Source organism: Scyliorhinus torazame, chromosome 6, assembly GCF_047496885.1.
Source record: "Scyliorhinus torazame isolate Kashiwa2021f chromosome 6, sScyTor2.1, whole genome shotgun sequence".
NCBI lineage: Eukaryota > Metazoa > Chordata > Chondrichthyes > Carcharhiniformes > Scyliorhinidae > Scyliorhinus > Scyliorhinus torazame.
This window is the reverse complement of record NC_092712.1, coordinates 48,049,081-48,069,834: the sequence shown is the minus strand read 5'-3', so window position 1 is coordinate 48,069,834 and position 20,754 is coordinate 48,049,081. Positions and strand designations below refer to the sequence as shown.

At 56.8% G+C, this 20,754-nt stretch overlaps 1 long non-coding RNA gene across 1 annotated transcript in view; it reads left to right on the top strand.

The window, feature by feature from the left end:
• Positions 1-20,754, top strand: part of LOC140425699 (uncharacterized) — a 42,119-nt gene that overhangs the window by 3,846 nt on the left and 17,519 nt on the right. The window contains exon 2 of the long non-coding RNA XR_011947928.1: positions 20,357-20,578. This is a non-coding gene — a long non-coding RNA (uncharacterized lncRNA). The remainder of the gene's footprint in view (positions 1-20,356; positions 20,579-20,754) is intronic.

The window sequence follows — 20,754 nt, the reverse complement described above, 5'->3', positions numbered from 1 at the left end:
CCCTTCGTGTCCAAAGATGTGTAGGTTAGGTCAGTGTTTTTCAAACTTTTTTTCCGGAGACCCATCTTTACCAACTGGCCAACCTTCGGGACCCACGCCCGCCGACCTCAGCGACCCACCATTTTCACTTACCTTTAATGCGACATGTGAGTCTGCTTGGTTCTCACGATCTCACTTGTTTTGTCATTCAATGTTACATTTCTGTACGGGTTATTCATCAGAGATCCTGGAGCTCACACCAGCACTGCTTTGTTCTGCTGTGCCCTCCTGAACAGCTCACACAACCATTGCTTTGTCCTGTTGTGGATTCTCCTGAGCCACTCTCTCCAGCAGGTTTAGTTGTGAGCTCCTGGCCTGTTTGTATCTCTGGCCCTCTCATCCTTATCACGAAACGATCCATTTTCAATTTTACATTCCTGTTGCTTGTTTGCTGCTGTCAAAATGGAGGAATCGCAATCGTGCCCAGAGCATGTCTAATAATAATATCTCCTCTGGAGGCGTGGGTTCGTACCCCACCCCTGACATTGATTTTATAGGGTGGCACAGTGGTTAGCACTGTTGCTTCACAGCGCCAGAGTCCCAGGTTTGATTCCCGACTTGGGTCACTGTGCGGAGTCTGCACATTCTCCCCGTGTCTGCGTGGGTTTCCTCCGGGTGGTCCGGTTTCCTCCCACAAGTCCCGAAAGACGTGCTGTTAGGTGAATTGGGCATTCTGAATTCTCCCTCCGTGTACCTGAACAGGCGCCAGAGTGTGGCGACTAGGGGATTTTCACAGTAACTTCATTGCAGTGTGAAAGTAAGCCTGCTTGTGACAATAATAAAGATTATTATTAATATCAAGATACCCCAGTCAGGCCAGGATTGCCCAAGAGGCACAGACATCGTGGGTGGGATTCTGCGGGAATCGGCGGGGCGGGCAACTCCGGCGGGAAGGATTGGCGTGAACCACTCCGGCGTCGGGCCGCCCCGAAGCTGCGGAATCCTCCGCACCTTCAGGGGCTAGGCCGGCCCCAGAGTGGTTTGCGCCGCTCCAGCCGGCGGGGAAGGGGCTTGGCGCCCTGCGCCGAAGGGCCTCTGCAGGCTGGCGCGTGTTGGTGCATGCGCGGGAGCGTCAGCGTGTGCTGGCGTCATCCCCGCGCATGCGCAGAGGGCTTTGTTTCCGCACCGGCCATGTTGGACCATTACAGCCAGCGGTGCGGAAGAATCGTGGGCGGATTTCTCCCCCCCCACCCCACGCCGGGTGGGAGAAATGCCGGGGCGCCGCGCGGGTCCTGCCACGCCGACCCGGTACCCGCACGCGATTCTCCCAACCCACCAAACCGGCACGGCGAGAATCACGGCTGGCCGCTGGGAGAATCGCCGCTCGCCATTTGTAACGGGTGAGCGGTGATTCTCCAGCCCAGATGGGCCGATAGGCCTGCCCAACACGACGGCTTCCTGCCGGCGCCATCCACACCTGGTCGCTGCCGGCGGGAACAGCGCGGTAACGCTGGAGGGGTGGCCTGTGGGGGGGGGGTAGGGGGGTTACTGCACCGGTGGCGGCCTCAAAAGGGGTCGGCCTCTCTGAAGGAGGACATCTTTTCCTCCGCCGCCCCACAAGATCCATCAGACGTCTTCGGTTAACTTCATTTACGCGGCGCCGGCCACGTCATTTACGTGGCGCCGCTTTTACGCGGTGCCAAGGCCCGGCGCGCGTAAATGATGCGGCGCCGCTCCTAGCCCCCCGGGGGTGGGAGAATAGAGGGCTGGGAGCGGCCTTCGACGCCGGAGTGAAACACTCCGGTCTTCACTCCGGCATCGGGACTTAGTCTCCTGATGAGAGAATTGCACCCAGAGTGCCCCCACGGCACAGGCCCGCCCGTGGATCGGTGGGCCCCGATTGCGGGCCAGGCCACCGTGGGGGCACCTCCCGGGGGCAGATCCCCCCGCACCCCCCCGAAAACTCCGGAGGCTGCCTGCACCGCCAGGTCCCGCCGGTAAAGACCTACTCTAATTTACGCCGGCGGGACTGGCAAAAAATGGATGGCCACTCGGCCCATTGCGGGACGGAGAATAGCCGGGGGTGGGGCTGCGAGCGGCCACCGACCGGTGCGGCGCGATTCCCGCCCCCACCAAATCTCCGGCGCCGGAGAATTCGGCAACCGGCGGAGGCGGGATTCACGCCGACCCCCGGCGATTCTCCGACCCGGCGGGGTGGAAATGACATCCCCGGGCGGCGCATGCGCGGGAGCGTCAGCGGCCGCTGACAGTTTCTCGCGCATGCGCAGTGGAGGGAGTCTCTTCCGCCTCCACCATGGTGGAGACCATGGCAGAGGCGGAAGGGAAAGATTGCCCCCACGGCACAGGCCCGCCCGTGGATCGGTGGGCCCCGATCGCAGGCCAGGCCACCGTGTGGGCACCCCCCGGGGCCAGATCGCCCCGCGCCCCCCACAGGACCCCGGAGCCCGCCCACGCCGCCTTGTCCCGCCGTTCAAACGGTGGTTTAATCCACGCCGGCGGACAGGCAATTTATCGGCGGGACTTCGGCCCATCCGGGCCGGAGAATCGAGCGGGGGGGGCCCGCCAACCGGCGCGGCCCGATTCCCGCCCCCGCCGAGTATCCGGTACCGGAGACTTCGGCAACCGGCGGGGGCGGGATTCACGGCAGCCCCCGGCGATTCTCCAACCCGGCGGGGGGATCGGAGAATGACGCCCCTAGAATTGCACAATGTAGAAAAAAATTAAAATGCCGACCTACCAACTTGCCCTCTGGCTGTGACAGTCTGTACACTGCTTCATGCACAGCAGGAGTGTTGCAACTTCAATCTTCTGTCTGTGACAAATTAGCTGATCTTAGCTCAGGTTCGCAATGCAGTTAGACAGCACTGTACTTTTCAAAAATATATTTGATGGCAGTTCGTACTTAATACACATTCCTAGTTTCTCCGCTAACTGAACTCTGCGACAATTCGCAATGGTTAGTTAACTATTGGGACCAGCTCTTTCAAAGAGCAGGAAGGTCTCCTCTGTAAAGCTGAGTGTTGATGTGGGAATGGAATAACTCCAGTGGGGCGGTCGTGATGTCAGTGGACTAGCAATGCAGAGCCCTAGGCTAATGTCCGATGACATGGCTTCAAATCCGATTATAGTAGTTGGTGGAACTTGAATTACAATAGTTGTGTGGTAGCACGGAAGTTAAGTGTTGCTGAAAAAGAGACAAGCTATTAAATCGCCTCCATTCAGCAAAACAACGTGCAATAAATTGCAACTGCAGGAAGAATAATGGCCAGGATTCTCCGAGCCTCCGTGCCACAATTGCGCTCGGCCTGGGGGCGGAGAATGGGGTCTCAGACCCTCGATCGGCTCCGCGCTGGGACCCGATCCTCCGGCGACAGGAGAATCGATGCCAGTCGCACACTCACGTTCGACGCGGCGCCGGTGGGGGTTGAAAGAGGCCCCCGCGGCGATTCTCCGCGGTCGACCGGCCGTGTTCTAGTCAAGTTCCGCCGGCGTGGTTCCCGTATGGTTTCACTCGGCGGGAGTTCGGACTCGCGGCCGGGGGCGGGGGGATCAGACATCGGGGGGGGGGGGCCTCCACGACGGCCATGCCAGCAATCGGGGTCTACCGATCGGTGGGCGCATGATCAAGGGGGGGACTTATCTTCCTCTGCGCCGGCCCGCTGTGTGGCTCCGCCATGTTGCGCGGGGCCTGGTGTGAAACCAGCCGTCGCACTCATGCGCGAACCGGCGGCCGGAAGTGCAGGGCACCGTATCGGCAGCAGGAGCTGCGGGCGCACGCCTGGAACCTGCTATCCCTCTTGAAGTCGGAGAATCACTCCGCACAGTTTGAAAAATGTCTGGGGCGAAATTCGCCCCAAACGGCGCGATGTCCGCCGACTGGCGCCCAAAACGGCGCCAATCAGACGGGCATCGCGCCGCCCCAAAGATGCGGAATGCTCCACATCTTTGGGGGCCGAGCCCCAACATTGAGGGGCTAGGCCGGCGCCGGAGGGATTTCCGCCCCACCAGCTGGCGGAAACGGCCTTTGTTGCCCCGCCAGCTGGCGCGGAAATGACATGTCGGGTCAGTGCATGCGCGGGAGCGTCAGCGGCCTCTGACAGTTTCCCACGCATGCACAGTGGAGGGAGTCTCTTCTGCCTCCGCCATGGTGGAGACCGTTGCGGAGGCGGAAGGGAAAGAGTGCCCCCACGGCACAGGCCCACCCGCGGATTGGTGGGCCCCGATCGCGGGCCAGGCCACCGTGGGGGCACCCCCCGGGGCCAGATCGCCCCGCGCCCCCCCCCCCCAGGACCCCAGAGCCCGCCCACGTCGCCTTGTCCCGCCGGTAAATAGGTACTTTAATTTACGCCGGCGGACAGGCAATTTATCGGCGGGACTTCGGCCCATCCGGGCCGAAGAATCGAGCGGGGGGGCCGCCAACCGGCGCGGCCCGATTCCCGCCCCCGCCGAATATCCGGTACCGGAGACTTCGGCAACCGGCGGGGGCGGGATTCACGGCGGCCAACGGCCATTCTCCGACCCGCTGGGGGGTCGGAGAATGACGCCCCTGGAGTGATTCGCGCCCGTTTTCCGGCGGGAGTGGGGACATAGCCCCATTTTCGGAGATTCCCGGCCAATATCTTTTATGATCCCCCATGACTGTTGATCATTTCTTAGAAGCTATCTGATGAGTGCGAGAAGAGGTTGTCTCTTTACTTAGTAATTTGAATTCAATTACTAAACCTGGAATTGTAAGGCTTGTCTCAGTCTTGGTGACCAAGAAGTTATCATCGGATGTCACAAAAACTCATTTGGCTCACTTGCGCCCTTTAGTGGAGGAAATCTTCCATCCTTCCCTGGTCTGGCTGACCTGTGACTCCAAACCCGCAGCAATGTGGATGACCCTTAACTGCCCTCTGAAATGGCCTAGCAAGCCACTCGGGTCATTGGCAATTAGGAATGGGCAACAAATGATGGTCCTGTCAGTGATGCTCACATTGCAGGAGAGAATTTAAAGAGGGATTTTATGACAACTGCATAAGACGGGCAGGCGTTTATTTTTAGCAGGAGCAGTGGTGATATTACTGGACTAATAACCTCAAGGTTTAGATCAATGATCTGGAATGATAAGTTCAAATCCCAATGGCTGGGAACAGACGAAGCCTGTGTGGAATATAAGGAAAGTAGGAAGGAACTTAAGCAAGGAGATAGGAGGGCTAAAAGGGGTCACGAAAAGTCATTGGCAAATAGGGTTAAGGAAATTCCCAAGGCTTTTTACACGTACATAAAAAGCAAGAGGGTAGCCAGGGAAAGGGTTGGCCCACTGAAGGACAGGCGAGGGAATCTAAGTGTGGGGCCAGAGGAAATGGGCGAGGTATTAAATTAATACTTTGCATCAGTATTCACCAAAGAGAAGTAATTGGTGGATGTTGAGTCTGTAGAAGGGTGTGTAGATAGCCTCGGTCAACATTGAGATCCAAAAAGACGAGGTGTTGGGCGCCTTGAAAAATATTAAGGTAGATAAGTCCCCAGGGCCTGATGGGATGTACCCCAGAATACTGATGGATGCTAGAGAGGAAATTGCTGAGGGCTTGACAGAAATCTTTGGATCCTCAGTGTCTTCAGGTGATGTCCCAGAGGACAGGAGAATAGCCAATGTTGTTCCTTTGTTTAAGAAGGGGAGCAAGGATAATCCAGGGAACTACAGGCCGGTGAGCCTTACTTCAGTGGTAGGGAAATTACTGGAGAGAATTCTTCGAGACAGGATCTACTCCCATTTGGAAGCAAATGGACATATTGGCGAGAGGCAGCATGATTTTGTGAAGGGGAGGTCGTGTCTCACTAACTTAACAGAGTTTTTCGAGGAGGTCACAAAGATGATTGATGCATGTAGGGCAGTGGATGTTGTCTATATGGACCTCAGTAAGGCATTTGACAAGGTCCCTCATGGCAGACTGGTACAAAAGGTGAAGTCACACGGGATCAGGGGTGAGCTGGCAAGATGGATACAGAACTGGCTAGGCCATAGAAGGCAGAGGATAGCAATGGAAGGGTGCTTTTCTGGTTGGAGGGGTGTGACTAGTGGTGTTCCATAGGGATCAGTGCTGGGACCTTTGCTGTTTGTAGTATATATAAATGATTTGGAGGGAAACGTAACTGGTCTGATTAGTAATTTTGCAGACGATACAAAGGTTGGTGGAATTGCAGATAGCGATGAGGACTGTCAGAGGATACACCAGGATTTAGATCGTTTGGAGACTTGGGCGGAGAGATGGCAGATGGAGTTTAATCCGGACAAATGTGAGGTAATGCATTTTGGAAGGTCTAATGCAGGTAGGGAATATATAGTGAATGGTAGAACCCTCAAGAGTATTGACAGTGAGAGAGATCTAGATGTATAGATCTCTGCCTCCCAGGCGGAAGAGAAAGAGTGCCCCCACGGCACAGGCCCGCCCGCGGATCGGTGGGCCCCGATCGCGGGCCAGGCCACCGTGGGGGCACCCCCCGGGGTCAGATCGCCCCGCGCCCCCCCCAGGACCCCGGAGCCCGCCCACGCCGCCTGGTCCCGCCGGTAAATACCAGGTTTGATTTACGCCGGCGGGACAGGCAATTTCTGGGCGGGACTTCGGCCCATCCGGGCCGGAGAATCCAGCGGGGGGTCCCACCAACCGGCGCGGCCCGATTCCCGCCCCCGCCCAATCTCCGGTACCGGAGACTTCGGCGGGGGCGGGGGCGGGATTCACGGCGGCCAACAGCCATTCTCCGACCCGGCGGGGGGTCGGAGAATGACGCCCCTGGTCTCCACACTACCAGAAGGATGTGTAGGCTTTAGAGAGGGTGCAGAAGAGATTTACCAGGATGTTGCCTGGTATGGAGGGCATTAGCTATGAGGAGAGGTTGAATAAACTCGGTTTGTTCTCACTGGAATGACGGAGATTGAGGGGCGACCTGATAAAGGTAGACAAAATTATGAGGGGCATAGGCAGAGTGGATGGTCAGAGGCTTTTTCCCAGGGTAGAGGGGTCAATTACCCAGGGGCATAGGTTTAAGGTGCGAGGGGCAAGGTTTACAGGGGATATGCGAGCCAAGTTTATTACACAGAGGGTAATGGGTGCCTGGAATTCGCTGCCGGAGGAGGTGGTGGAAGCAGGGACGATAGGGACGTTTAAGGGACATCTTGACAATTACATGAATAAGATGGGAATGGAGGGAAAAGGAACCCCAGAAGTGTAGAAGATTGTAGTTTAGACTGGCAGCATGGTCGGCACAGGCTTGGAGGGCCGAAGGGCCTGTTCCTGTGCTGTACTTTTCTTTGTTCTTTCTTTCTTTGTTCTTTGTTCACTAATGTCCTGTAAGGAGGGAAAACCCTGGGGCGAAATTCTCTTACCCGCCCCGCCACATTTCTGCGCCGACCGGCCGGCGGGAGTCTCCGTAACACCGGCCGGTCAATGGGGTTTCCCATTGTGGGGCAGCCCCACGCCGTCGGGAAACGCCCGGTGCCGGCAGAACGGAGACTCCCGCCGGCGGAGAATGACGCCCTTGGTCTGTGAACACAGACCCACAGCAACATGCTGGATTTTAACGACTCTCTGAAATCAGAGCAATTAGAGTAGGTGATTTGTCAGCCTCACTCATCCCATGAATTAATAATAAATAACACGTAGATTAAATTTAGCAAGTGCCGCCGGCGTTGGTTACGTATGGTCCTACCCGGTCGGACTTCGGAGTTCTGGCTGCGGGGGCCGTCCTGGTGGGGGGGCAGGGGATCTGACTCCGGAGGGGGGCCACCACGGTGGCCAGGCCTGCAATCGGGGCCTACCGATCGGCGGGCATGCTAATTCCAGGGGGGGCCTATGTTCCTCCATGCCGAGCCCCTGTCGGGCTCTGCCATATTGCCTGGGGGCCGGCACGGAGACGGCAACCCACGCACATGCGCAGACCCACGCTGGCGATGGCACGCCGGCTTTTGAGCGCCAGAGCAGCGGACAGCGCTCCGGCACCATACTAGCTCCCTCGGAAGGGGTGAATGCCTGGGCCTGGAGGCTCATTGACGCGGGAGTCGCTCGTGCCGGTTTTGAGGCCGGTGTCAACATTTGGCCGGGATTTCAGAGAATCCCGGCCAGTGAATTTCTGGAGTGTGTCAGGGATACTTTCCTGCAACAATATGTCCTGGATGCAATAACGGGACAAGCAATGTTGGATTTAATAATGAATAACGAGCTGTATTTAATTAGTACCCAAATTGTGCGTGAACATTTATCAAATAGTGATCATAACATGTTAGATTTGAATGTAATGTTTGAAAATGAAAAGGACAAATCAGCTTCTAGAATTTAATTCCTATCCCTGATAGCCCTTGAGAAGGTGGTGGTGAGCTGCCTTCTTGAACCGCTACAGTCCCTGTGGTGTATGTACAACCGCAGTGCTGTTAGGGAAGGAGTTCCAGGGTTTTGATCCAGTAACAGTGAAGTAACGGTGATGAGGCACGGTGGCACAATGGTTAGCATTGCTGCCTCACTGCACTCGGGAACATGGTTCAATTCTGGCCTTGGGCGACTGTCTGTGTGGAGTTTACACCTTCTCCCCGTGTCGGCGTGGGTTTCCTCCGAGTGCTTTAGTTTCCTCCCACAGTCCAAACATGAGCAGGTTAGGTGGATTGGTCATGCTCATTGCTCGTTAGTGTCCAAAGGTTTGGTGAGATTACGGGGATAGGGCGGGTGAGTGAAAATAGATTAGGCTGCTCTTTCAGAGTGTCGGTGCAGACTCGATGGACCAAATGACATTCTTCTGCAATGTAGGGATTCTATGATTCGACTTTCAATTGTCATTTTTAAAAATTGAATTCAAATTTCACCATCTTCCATGATGGGATTCAAACACCAGTCAAGAACAAAGAACAAAGAACAAAGAAATGTACAGCACAGGAACAGGCCCTTCGGCCCTCCAAGCCCGTGCCGACCATGCTGCCCGACTAAACTACAATCTTCTACACTTCCTGGGTCCATATCCCTCTATTCCCATCCTATTCATGTATTTGTCAAGATGCCCCTTAAATGTCACTATCGTCTCTGCTTCCACCACCTCCTCTGTTAGCAAGTTCCAGGCACCCACTACCCTCTGCGTAAAAAACCTGCCTCGTACATCTACTCTAAACCTTGCCCCTGTCACCATAAACCTATGCCCCGTAGTAATTGACCCCTCTACCCCGGGGAAAAGCCTCTGACTATCCACTCTGTCTATGCCCCTCATAATTTTGTAAACCTCTATCAGGTCGCCCCCTCAACCTCCGTCGTTCCAGTGAGAACAAACCGAGTTTATTCAACCGCTCCTCATAGCTAATGCCCTCCATACCAGGCAACATTCTGGTAAATCTCTTCTGCACCCTCTCTAAAGCCTCCACATCCTTCTGGTAGTGTGGCGACCAGAATTGAACACTGTACTCCAAGTGTGGCCTAACTAAGGTTCTATACAGCTGCAACATGACTTGCCAATTCTTATACTCAATGCCCCGGCCAATGAAGGCAAGCATGCCGTATGCCTTCTTGACTACCTTCTCCACCTGTGTTTCCCCTTTCAGTGAACTGTGGACCTGTACTCCTAGATCTCTTTGACTTTCAATACTCTTGAGGGTTCTACCATTCACTGTATATTCCCTACCTGCATTAGACCTTCCAAAATGCATTACCTCACATTTGTCCGGATTAAACTCCATCTGCCATCTCTCCGCCCAAGTCTCCAAACAATCTAAATCCTGCTGTATCCTCTGACAGTCCTCATCGCTATCCGCAACTCCACCAACCTTTGTGTCGTCTGCAAACTTACTAATCAGACCAGTTACATTTTCCTCCAAATCATTTATCTATACTACAAACAGCAAAGGTCCCAGCACTGATCCCTGTGGAACACCACTGGTCACAGCCCTCCAATTAGAAAAGCATCCTTCCATTGCTACTCTCTGCATTCTATGACCTAGCCAGTTCTGTATCCACCTTGCCAGCTCACCCCTGACCCCGTGTGACTTCACCTTATGTACCAGTCTACCATGAGGGACCTTGTCAAAGGCCTTACTGAAGTTCATATGGACAACATCCACTGCCCTACCTGCATCAATCATCTTAGTGACCTCCTCGAAAAACTCTATCAAGTTAGTGAGACACGACCTCCCCTTCACAAAACCATGCTGCCTCTCACTAATACGTCCATTTCCTTCCAAATGGGAGTAGATCCTGTCTTGAAGAATTCTCTCCAGTAATTTCCCTACCACTGAAGTAAGACTCACCGGCCTGTAGATCCCTGGATTATCCTTGCTATCCTTCTTAAACAAAGGAACAACATTGGCTATTCTCCAGTCCTCCGGGACATCCCTTAAAGGCAGTGAGGATCCAAAGATTTGTCAAGGCCTCAACAATTTCCTCTCCAGCCTCCTTCAGTATTCTGGGGTAGATCCCATCAGGCCCTGGGGACTTATCTACCTTAATATTTTTCAAGACACCCAACACCTCGTCTTTTTGGATGTCAATGTGACCCAGGCTATCAACACACCCTTCTCCAGACTCAACATCCACCAATTCCTTCTCTTTGGTGAATACTGATGCAAAGTATTCATTTAGTACCTCGCCCATTTCCTCTGGCTCCACACATAGATTCCCTTGCCTATCCTTCAGTGGGCCAACCCTTTCCCTGGCTACCTTCTTGCTTTTTATGTACGTGTAAAAAGCCTTGGGATTTTCCTTAACCCTATTTGCCAATGACTTTTCGTGACCCCTTCTAGCCCTCCTGATTCCTCGCTTAAGTTCCTTCCTACTTTCCTTATATTCCACACAGGCTTCGTCTGTTCCCAGCCTTCTAGTCCTGACAAATGCCTCCTTTTTCTTTTTGACGAGGCCTACAATATCTCTCGTTATCCAAGGTTCCCGAAAATTGCCATATTTTTCCTTCTTCCTCACAGGAACATGCCAGTCCTGAATTCCTTTCAACGGACACTTGAAAGCCTCCCACATGTCAGATGTTGATTTGCCCTCAAACATCCACACCCAATCTATGTTCTTCAGTTCCCGCCTAATATTGTTATAATTAGCCTTCCCCCAATTTAGCACATTCATCCTAGGACCACTCTTATCCTTGTCCACCAGTACTTTAAAACTTACTGAATTGTGGTCACTGTACCGAAATGCTCCCCTACTGAAACATCTACCACCTGGCCGGGCTCATTCCCCAATACCAGGTCCAGTACAGCCCCTTCCCTAGTTGGACTGTCTACATATTGTTTTAAGAAGTCCTCCTGGATGCTCCTTACAAACTCCGCCCCGTCTAAGCCACTGGCACTAAGTGAGTCCCAGTCAATATTGGGGAAGTTGAAGTCTCCCATCACCACAACCCTGTTGCTTTTACTTTTTTCCAAAATCTGTCTACCTATCTGCTCCTCTATCTCCCGCTGGCTGTTGGGAGGCCTGTAGTAAACCCCCAACATTGTGACTGCACCCTTCTTATTCCTGATCTCTACCCATAGAGCCTCACTGCCCTCTGAGGTGTCCTCCCGCAGTACAGCTGTGATATTCTCCCTAACCAGTAGCGCAACTCCACCTCCCCTTTTACATCCCCCTCTATCCCGCCTGAAACATCTAAATCCTGGAACGTCACCAGAGCATTACCCTGGGTCCCTGGATTATTAGTCCGGTAACAATATGACTAAACCATTGACTCACGAAAATGTGCTTTATAAGTACCCGCACATTGGGAGCAGAAAGAGAAATACACAGTGGGCACTAACAGACTGGGAGTAGCCACACACACAGTGGGCACTAACAGACTGGGAGTAGCCACACACACAGGGCGTCATTCTCCGACCCCCCGCCGGGTCGGAGAATGGCCGTTGGCCGCCGTGAATCCCGCCCCCGCCCCCGCCGAAGTCTCCGAAGGGAGAAAAGTCGGCGGGGCGTTAATGGCGCCGCTGCCGCGGAGAATGTCACGGGTCTGCGCAAGGCAGCCGATTTTCGGCCTGCCGATATTCTCCCTTCCGGATGGGCCGAAGTCCCGTCGACGTGATGACCGTTCACGTCGACGTGAATCAACCCTCCTTTTCATCGGCGTGACCCGGTGCTCCAGGCTCACGCCGACCAGCGAGGAGGTGAGTGACGGCCTGGGGGGTTGGCTCTGGGCAGGAAATGGCGTGGCCGCAGACTGATGCGTGAGGAGAGGTGTGTCTCGGCTTGTGTGTGTGTGTGTGTGCGGCGGGGGGGGGGGGGGCGTGGTTAGAGTAGGCTGGGCTCCGGGGGAGTGCCGGGAGGGGGTCCGTGCTGGGGTGGAGGTTGGGGGGGGGTCCGTGCCGGGGTGGAGGTTGGGGGTTGGCGAGGGGGTCCGTGCCGGGGTGGAGGTTGGGGGGGGGGGTCCGTGCTGGGGTGGAGCTTGGGGGTTGGGGAGGGGGTCCGTGCTGGGGTGGAGGTTGGGGAGGGGGTCCGTGCTGGGGTGGAGGTTGGGGGGGGGTCCGTGCTGGGGTGGAGGTTGGGGGTTGGGGGGGGTCCGTGCCGGGGTGGAGGTTGGGGAGGGGGTCCGTGCTGGGGTGGAGGTTGGGGGTTGGGGAGGGGGTCCGTGCTGGGGTGCAGGTTGGGGAGGGGGTCCGTGCTGGGGTGGAGGTTGGGGGGGGGGGTCCGTGCTGGGGTGGAGGTTGGGGGGGGGGTCCGTGCTGGGGTGGAGGTTGGGGGTTGGGGGGGGTCCGTGCTGGGGTGGAGGTTGGGGAGGGGGTCCGTGCTGGGGTGGAGGTTGGGGGGGGGTCCGTGCCGGGGTGGGTGATGGGAGGGCAAATGAGTTGGTCCACCTGGCCAGGTGCCAGCCTCCAACAGTTAGACCCATGCGGTCCATGCCACCTGGCTGGGGGGAGGAGGGGATATGGGCAATGATGACATGTCGTCGTTCCCCTCCCCCCCACCAGGCCGTCATGTTTTCAGACCATCCAGCGATGTTGGCCGCCGTGGTGGCAGCCGCTCATGTCTATGTTGCCCTGGATGAGGAGGAGGAGGAGGAGGAGGAGGACGAGCGTGCCAGAGAGGCGGCGCAGGCTGCCGCAGAGGGGCAGGCGGCAGCCGCCCAGGCTGGAGGGACACCTGACCGACAGGACGAGGAGTGGGAGGAGGACGTCGCGGCCCCACGGCAACGGAGGCACCCGAGGGCGTCCCGTGTGTACCGGCCCCGGCAGTCATACCAGGACCTCACGGACCGGGAATGCAGGAGGAGACTCCGGATGAGCCGGGAAACCGTGGCACACATCTGCCACCTGCTGGCACACCTGTCACCGCGTGGCACTGGCGGGGGACACCCTCTCCCCGTGTCCGTCAAGGTTACGGTGGCCCTGAACTTTTATGCAACGCGGTCATTCCAGGCACCGAGTGGGGACCTGTCCGGCATATCGCAGACATCGGTGCATCGGTGCATCCGGGCAGTGACAGATGCCCTTTATGCCATGGCGCACCGCTACATCCACTTCCCCGTGGACCGGGCCAGCCAAGATGCCCGGGCCGTGGGCTTCTCGGCCGTTGCCGGGTTCCCCATGGTCCAGGGCGCGATCGATGGGATGCACGTCGCCGTACGGCCACCTGCAGAGAACAGGGCCGTGTTCACTAATAGGAAGGGGACCTATTCAATGAACGTACAGGTGGTCTGCGACCACCGCATGATGATCCTGCACGTCTGCGCCCGTCACCCAGGCAGTGTACACGACTCATTCGTGTTGTCGCGGTCATCCATCCCCGGCACGTACGAGGGACGCCATCCCCGGCTGAGGGGCTGGTTGCTGGGAGACAGGGGCTACCCATTGCGATCGTGGCTGATGACGCCTATACGGAGGCCACGCAATGAGGCGGAGAACCGCTACAATGATGCCCATGTAGCGACAAGGGGAGTGATCGAGAGGTGCTTTGGCGTGCTGAAGATGCGTTTCAGGTGCCTGGACCTCTCTGGGGGCGCCCTCCAGTATCGGTCAGATAGGGTCGGCCGCATCATTATGGTGTGCTGCGTCCTGCACAACATAGCCCAGCAGAGGGGCGATGTGCCGCAGGCAGAGGAGGGCGGAGTGGAGGAGCAGCAGGAAGAGGCCCAGTCCTCCCCAGATGAGGGGGATGGGGGCAATGGTCAGGGCAGACGGGGTCGACACAGGCGGGTGGCTGTCCACCGTTACCGGCTGGCCCAGCGGGCACGGGACAGACTGATAGACGCCCGCTTCACTGACTAGATGGGCGTGGGAATCGGGTAGTATGGCCACAGACCGCACACCATGACAACAGCCGACCACCCACACCCCCCACCCATCCACCCACCCAGCACCCTCACCCCCCTCCCCAACCCCACACACCCCACCCGCATGCACACCACCTCCCCCCCCCCCAATTGCCGATCCACCGGCGGCACAACGGGCCGGGCTCACCCAGTTGCGGGTGGACGCGTGTCTATCGCAGGCCATGGAGGATGATGACAACCCGCCTCCGATGAGCTCCTGGCTCTACATCGTTGGACTATGTCTGACCCATGGCCACAGTACCACCATCCACCCGGACCATCCCTGCATGCGGCTGTGACACTGCAGCGCACGGTCCCGTCCTCTGCCCGGGGGATGTTGATGGCGGCCCAGGGGGAAGGGGGCAGACTCACCTGGGGCTGAGGTAAGACCACCCGTCACACACACACTTGCGCTCAACGTACATGACACGCCCGCACACTTTGGACAGAGCACAAAGGCAGCTTCGGTAGGTGTAACATTGACTTTAATAACCAAAGGAGTTCATGCACGTGCCCTAGCCCCTAAAACTCATCTGTGCCCTGCACCCGTGCCAACTTACTCAGTGTCTAATTGTTTGGCCTTACGGGCCCTTTGACTACGTCTACGTGGTTCCCCAGACGGTACAGCAGAACTGGAGGTGGACTCCTGTGATTCCTGCCCTCTGACACTGGATCCCTTTGGCGGCCGTTTCCTGGGGCGTCCTGGCCTAGATGGGCCAGGCTGCGGCCCGGGCGACTGGGATGGCGAGCTGCCAGCCTGTCCTGCCCGTTGCCCACCCGATGCACCTGGGACGGAAGGGGGGGAGTCCGAGGTGTCGCGGTGTACCGGGACCTCCCCTACAGAGGGAGCCGGGACGGACCACACCACCTCCTCCTCCCTCGGGGTGCCCGATGGCCCCCAGGCCTCTACATGGGTGGGGGATGCGAACGGACTGGCCATCCGACGCGCCCCCGACATCTGGCGCTGCCAGTCCTGGAGGCCCGTGCTGATATCGACAGGGGTCTGCAGGTTTGCAGCCATGGAGCCCAGGGGGTTGTCGAACCCTGTCTGTGACAGTGCGACGCCGGCTCGCACATGGCCACTGGCGCCGATGCCCTCAGCGATGGCCTGCTGAGACTGGGCCATGGCCTGCAGAGACTGGGCCATGGCCTGCAGAGACTGGGCTATGGCCTGCTGAGACTGGGCTATGGCCTGCTGAGACTGGGCCATGGCCTGCTGAGACTGGGCCATGGCCTGCTGAGACTGGGCTATGGCGTTGAGCGCCTCTGCCATCTGGCGCTGGCACTGGCTCATGGCCTCCTGTGAGAGGGCAGCCATTTCCTGGGCCACAGACGCCGCCTGCACGGAAGGCCCCAGGCCTCGCAAACCGTTCCCCATGTCTGACACCGTTGCACCGATTGCCTCCACCGCGGACGCCACCCGTGCGGTGTCAGCCTGGGTGGCACGCATGACCGGGACCACTCCCAGCTCCTGGACGCGGGTGGACTCCTCCACCTGCGACCGCAGCCGCCGCAAGCCACCCGTCACCCTATTCGCTCGTCTCCGTGTCGGTGGTTGCATCGGATCTATGTGTGGGTGTGGTAACTGCAGGAACCCGGGATCCATCTGGGCGGCAGATGTTCGCTTGGCCTGGGCTGCCCTCCGACCGCCCTGTCCCTCTGCTGCTCCTACCTCCACCTGCTGTACCGGGACGGCTGTGTTGTGCGCACCAGTGAGTGTACCAGATGCCTCATCACTAAAGTGCCCAACCGTGGTGAGTGTTTCTGCGATGGTGGAGGGTGTTGGTGACAGCAGTGGCGTTGTGTCGTGCTCTTCGTCCCACTCTGAGTCCATGGCACTTTGGGGTGGGGGTTCGTCTCCACCCATCCACTCTGAGTCACTGTCCGGTATTTCGTCTTCCCGGGTAGGGGTGTCCTGGGTAGTGCTGTCCCGGGTAGTGCTGTCCCGGGTAGTGCTGTCCCGGGTAGTGCTGACCCGGGTAGTGCTGTCCCGGGTAGGGGTGTCCCGGGTAGTGCTGTCCCGGGTAGGGGTGTCCTGGGTAGTGGTGTCCCGGGTAGGGGTGTCCTGGGTAGTGGTGTCCCGGGTAGGGGTGTCCTGGATAGTGGTGTCCTGGGTAGTGGTGTCCTGGCTCGGATGTGACGGGGGCCTGTGGCTGCCCCCCTCATCGCTGGGTGGTCGCTCCCGCACGTGACGGGGGTGTCGTCTCCCTGTTGCTCCAGGTCTCTCCGTCTCCCGTGGTGTGCGAGGGGCATCCTGCGGGCGTCGCATGCTGGAGGGTGCGGGTCTCTCCGTCTCCCGTGGTCTCCGAGGGGCATCCTGCGGGCGGTGTGCATCTGCGGGGATGGGTGCCTGGACGTTTGGTCCTGCGATACACAATGAAGCATGCATGGTTAGACATCAGGCAGTGATCAGGTGATACGGGGGAGGGGGATATAGGGGAGGGGGGATATGGGGACGGGCTGTTGGTGGCTCACTTGCTCGTGGGGCCCCGACCTCTGCATCAGCAACCTCCCGGTCCTCAGGTCCGCCAGCCAGTTCCAGGGCCCTTTCCTCGTGTACGGTCAGTGGCCTCTCATCAGCGGGCCCTCCTCCAGTCCTCACATGCTCCCTATTGTTGTGTGCGCGCTTCTCCTGTGGGGGGGGGGGGGATGGTGGCAGGGGTAAAAGGCAACAGTGTTAGGCAGGTATATGAATGCACGCCATCGGTTGCGCGTGCATTGCAGAGGTTAAGGTTAGGGCTGGATTCACTTGGGGATATGGGGGATATGGGGGAGGGGGGGATATGGGGGAGGGGGGATATGGGGGATATGGGGAGGGGGGATATGGGGGCGGGGGGATATGGGGGAGGGGGGATATGGGGGAGGGGGGATATGGGGGATATGGGGGAGGGGGGATATGGGGGAGGGGGGATATGGGGGAGGGGGGATATGGGGGAGGGGGGGATATGGGGGAGGGGGGATATGGGGAGGGGGGATATGGGGGAGGGGGGATATGGGGAGGGGGGTATGGGGAGGGGGGATATGGGGGAGGGGGGATATGGGGGAGGGGGGATATGGGGGAGGGGGGATATGGGGGAGGGGGGATATGGGGGAGGGGGGATATGGGGGAGGGGGGGATATGGGGGAGGGGGGATATGGGGGAGGGGGGATATGGGGGAGGGGGGATATGGGGGAGGGGGGTATGGGGATGGGGGATATGGGGGAGGGGGGATATGGGGGATATGGGGGAGGGGGGATATGGGGGATATGGGGAGGGGGGATATGGGGGAGGGGGGATATGGGGGAGGGGGGATATGGGGGATATGGGGGAGGGGGGATATGGGGAGGGGGGGATATGGGGGATATGGGGGAGGCTCACCCTGCCTGCTCTGACGAGGTCGTTCACCTTCTTGTGGCATTGGGTGCCTGTCCGTGGTGTTAGGGCCACAGTGGTGACGGCCTCTGCCACTTCCCTCCACAGACGCCGGCTGTGGCGTGGGGCAACTCTGCGGCCGTGCCCGGGATACAGGGCGTCCCTCCTCTGCTCCACCGCGTCCAGGAGCGCCTCCACATCGCGTGACTCGAACCTCGGGGCTGAGCGACGGCTAGACATCCAGTCAGGTGACGCTGCACGGCGTGAACCATTGCGCATGCGCGGATCCCGTCACGTCGCTGCTAGCCCATTTCGGGCCGGAGACTATCGTCCCATTTTTATGACGTGACGCAAGTGGGATTTGCGCCGTTTTTTGCGCCGATCGGCGGACTTTCCGCCGGTAACGGAGAATTTCGCCCACAGTGGGTACTAACAGACTGGGAATAGCCACACACACAGTGGGCACTAACAGACTGGGAGTAGCCACACACACAGTGGGTACTAACAGACTGGGAATAGCCACACACACAGTGGGCACTAACAGACTGGGAGTAGCCACACACACAGTGGGTACTAACAGACTGGGAGTAGCCACACACACAGTGGATACTAACAGACTGGGCGTAGCCACACACACAGTGGGTACTAACAGACTGGGAGTAGCCACACACACAGTGGGCACTAACAGACTGGGAATAGCCGCACACACAGTGGGCACTAACAGACTGGGAGTAGCCACACACACAGTGGATACTAACAGACTGGGCGTAGCCGCACACACAGTGGGTACTAACAGACTGGGAATAGCCACACACACAGTGGGTACTAACAGACTGGGCGTAGCCACACACACAGTGGGTACTAACAGACTGGGAGTAGCCACACACACAGTGGGCACTAACAGACTGGGAGTAGCCACACACACAGTGGGCACTAACAGACTGGGAGTAGCCACACACACAGTGGGTACTAACAGACTGGGAGTAGCCACACACACAGTGGGCACTAACAGACTGGGAGTAGCCACACACACAGTGGGTACTAACAGACTGGGAGTAGCCACACACACAGTGGGCACTAACAGACTGGGAATAGCCACACACACAGTGGGTACTAACAGACTGGGAGTAGCCACACACACAGTGGGTACTAACAGACTGGGAGTAGCCACAGACTGGAAGTACCCTCAGACTGGAGTACCCTCAGACTGGAGTACCCACAGACTGGAGTACCCACAGACTGGAGTACCCACAGCCTGGAGTACCCAGTGATTGGAGTACACACAGACTGGGAGTACCCACAGACTGGGAGTACCCACAGACTGCAGTACTCAGTGACTGGAGTACACACAGACTGGGAGTACCCACAGACTGGGAGTACCCACAGACTGGGAGTACCCACAGACTGGGAGTACCCACAGACTGCAGTACTCAGTGACTGGAGTACACACAGACTGGGAATACCCACAGACTGGGACTACCCACAGACTGGGAGTACCCACAGACTGCAGTACTCAGTGACTGGAGTACACACAGACTGGGAGTACCCACAGACTGGGAGTACCCACAGACTGGGAGTACCCACAGACTGCAGTACTCAGTGACTGGAGTACACACAAACTGGGAGTACCCACGACTGGAGTACACACAGACTGGGAGTACCCACAGACTGGGAGTACCCACAAACTGGAGTACCCACAGACTGGGAGTACCCACAGATTGGTGTACACACAGACTGGAAGTACCCACAGACTGGAGTACCCACAGTCTGTAGTACCCCCAGACTGGGAGTACCCTCAGACTGGGAGTACCCACAGACTGGAGTACCCACAAACTGGGAGAACCCACAGACTGGGAGTACCCACAGACTGGGAGTACCCACAGACTGTAGTACCCACAGACTGGGAGTACCCTCAGACTGGAGTACCCACAGACTGGGAGTACCCTCAGACTGGAGTACCCACAGACTGGGAGTACCCACACACTGGGAGTACCCACAGACTGTAGTACCCACAGATTGGGAATACCCTCAGACTGGAGTACCCTCAGACTGGAGTACCCACAAACTGGGAGAACCCACAGACTGGGAGCACCCACAGACTGGGAGCACCCACAGACTGGGAGTATCCACCTGATGCGGGTATTCAAGATTCCAGAGACTAACAGGAAGATAGAAAAGTGATAAATGGTGTTGAAATTCATTTCATAAGTGGCTTTTCCGAAATCTAAGAAAATGTTGAGATCTCTTGTCGGAAACCATGGCACGAAATATTGGGAACATTTGGAGCAATGTAAAGTTAGTGAGCCAGGATCCCTTACAGTTTGACAGATGTTCAGCCTCAGAAATAAAAGTCTGAGGTTTTCATAAAGTTGGCACATTCTGATTGTTTTGCTGAAATGGTGATATATTTAATTTTCTATCGCATTATGCTCCCTTACTGAGCTGTCCAGACACAAAATATTTAAAATCTTTGTTGAAAAATTGATTTCTTGCAGGAATTCATAGCTTTCTTTAAAGGAGATTTATTACTTTGCAAGCTTAGTGCAAATCATAAGGAATAGCTATAGACCATGCACCTGTAAATTGCTCCCGAGCCATTTCTTTCTAAGCAGAATAGGCTGCAAACGCAGTTTAGTGCATTCAGTTATGAGAAACCAGTTAAAGTGTTATTGCTTCCCCGACAGTTGACGTGCTTATTTGGAAGAATCGTCAGCATAATAATTTGTCTTATTGAATATCATACATCTTTTTCGATAGATTAGTCACAGAAGAAGAGCGGATTGCTTCAATTTTAAATTGGTTCTTTGCCACTGCCTTTGCAAAGCCAGCTTGCAACTTCATTCCCAGTTCCACAATCATGTTTGGCAGGGGATATCACCGGAGTAAGGGTAATAAACAAAGACCACAGTGGCACAACGAGAGACTGAATGAAATTTCAAGCCCTGGGCGAGGAATTCTTCACAGAAGCAAAATGAAATGGTGAGACTCTGACAGAAAATAGACACATAATAACAAAGAACAAATCCCTGGAAATTCCACATCCATAAACCTAATACCAATAGTAGAAAATATACTTCAAAGGTATTAAAAGGATTTAAGAGGATAATTTGTTCTCGGCTGCCAGACAAAAATAAAACCCATTCCCTTTCTTGCTG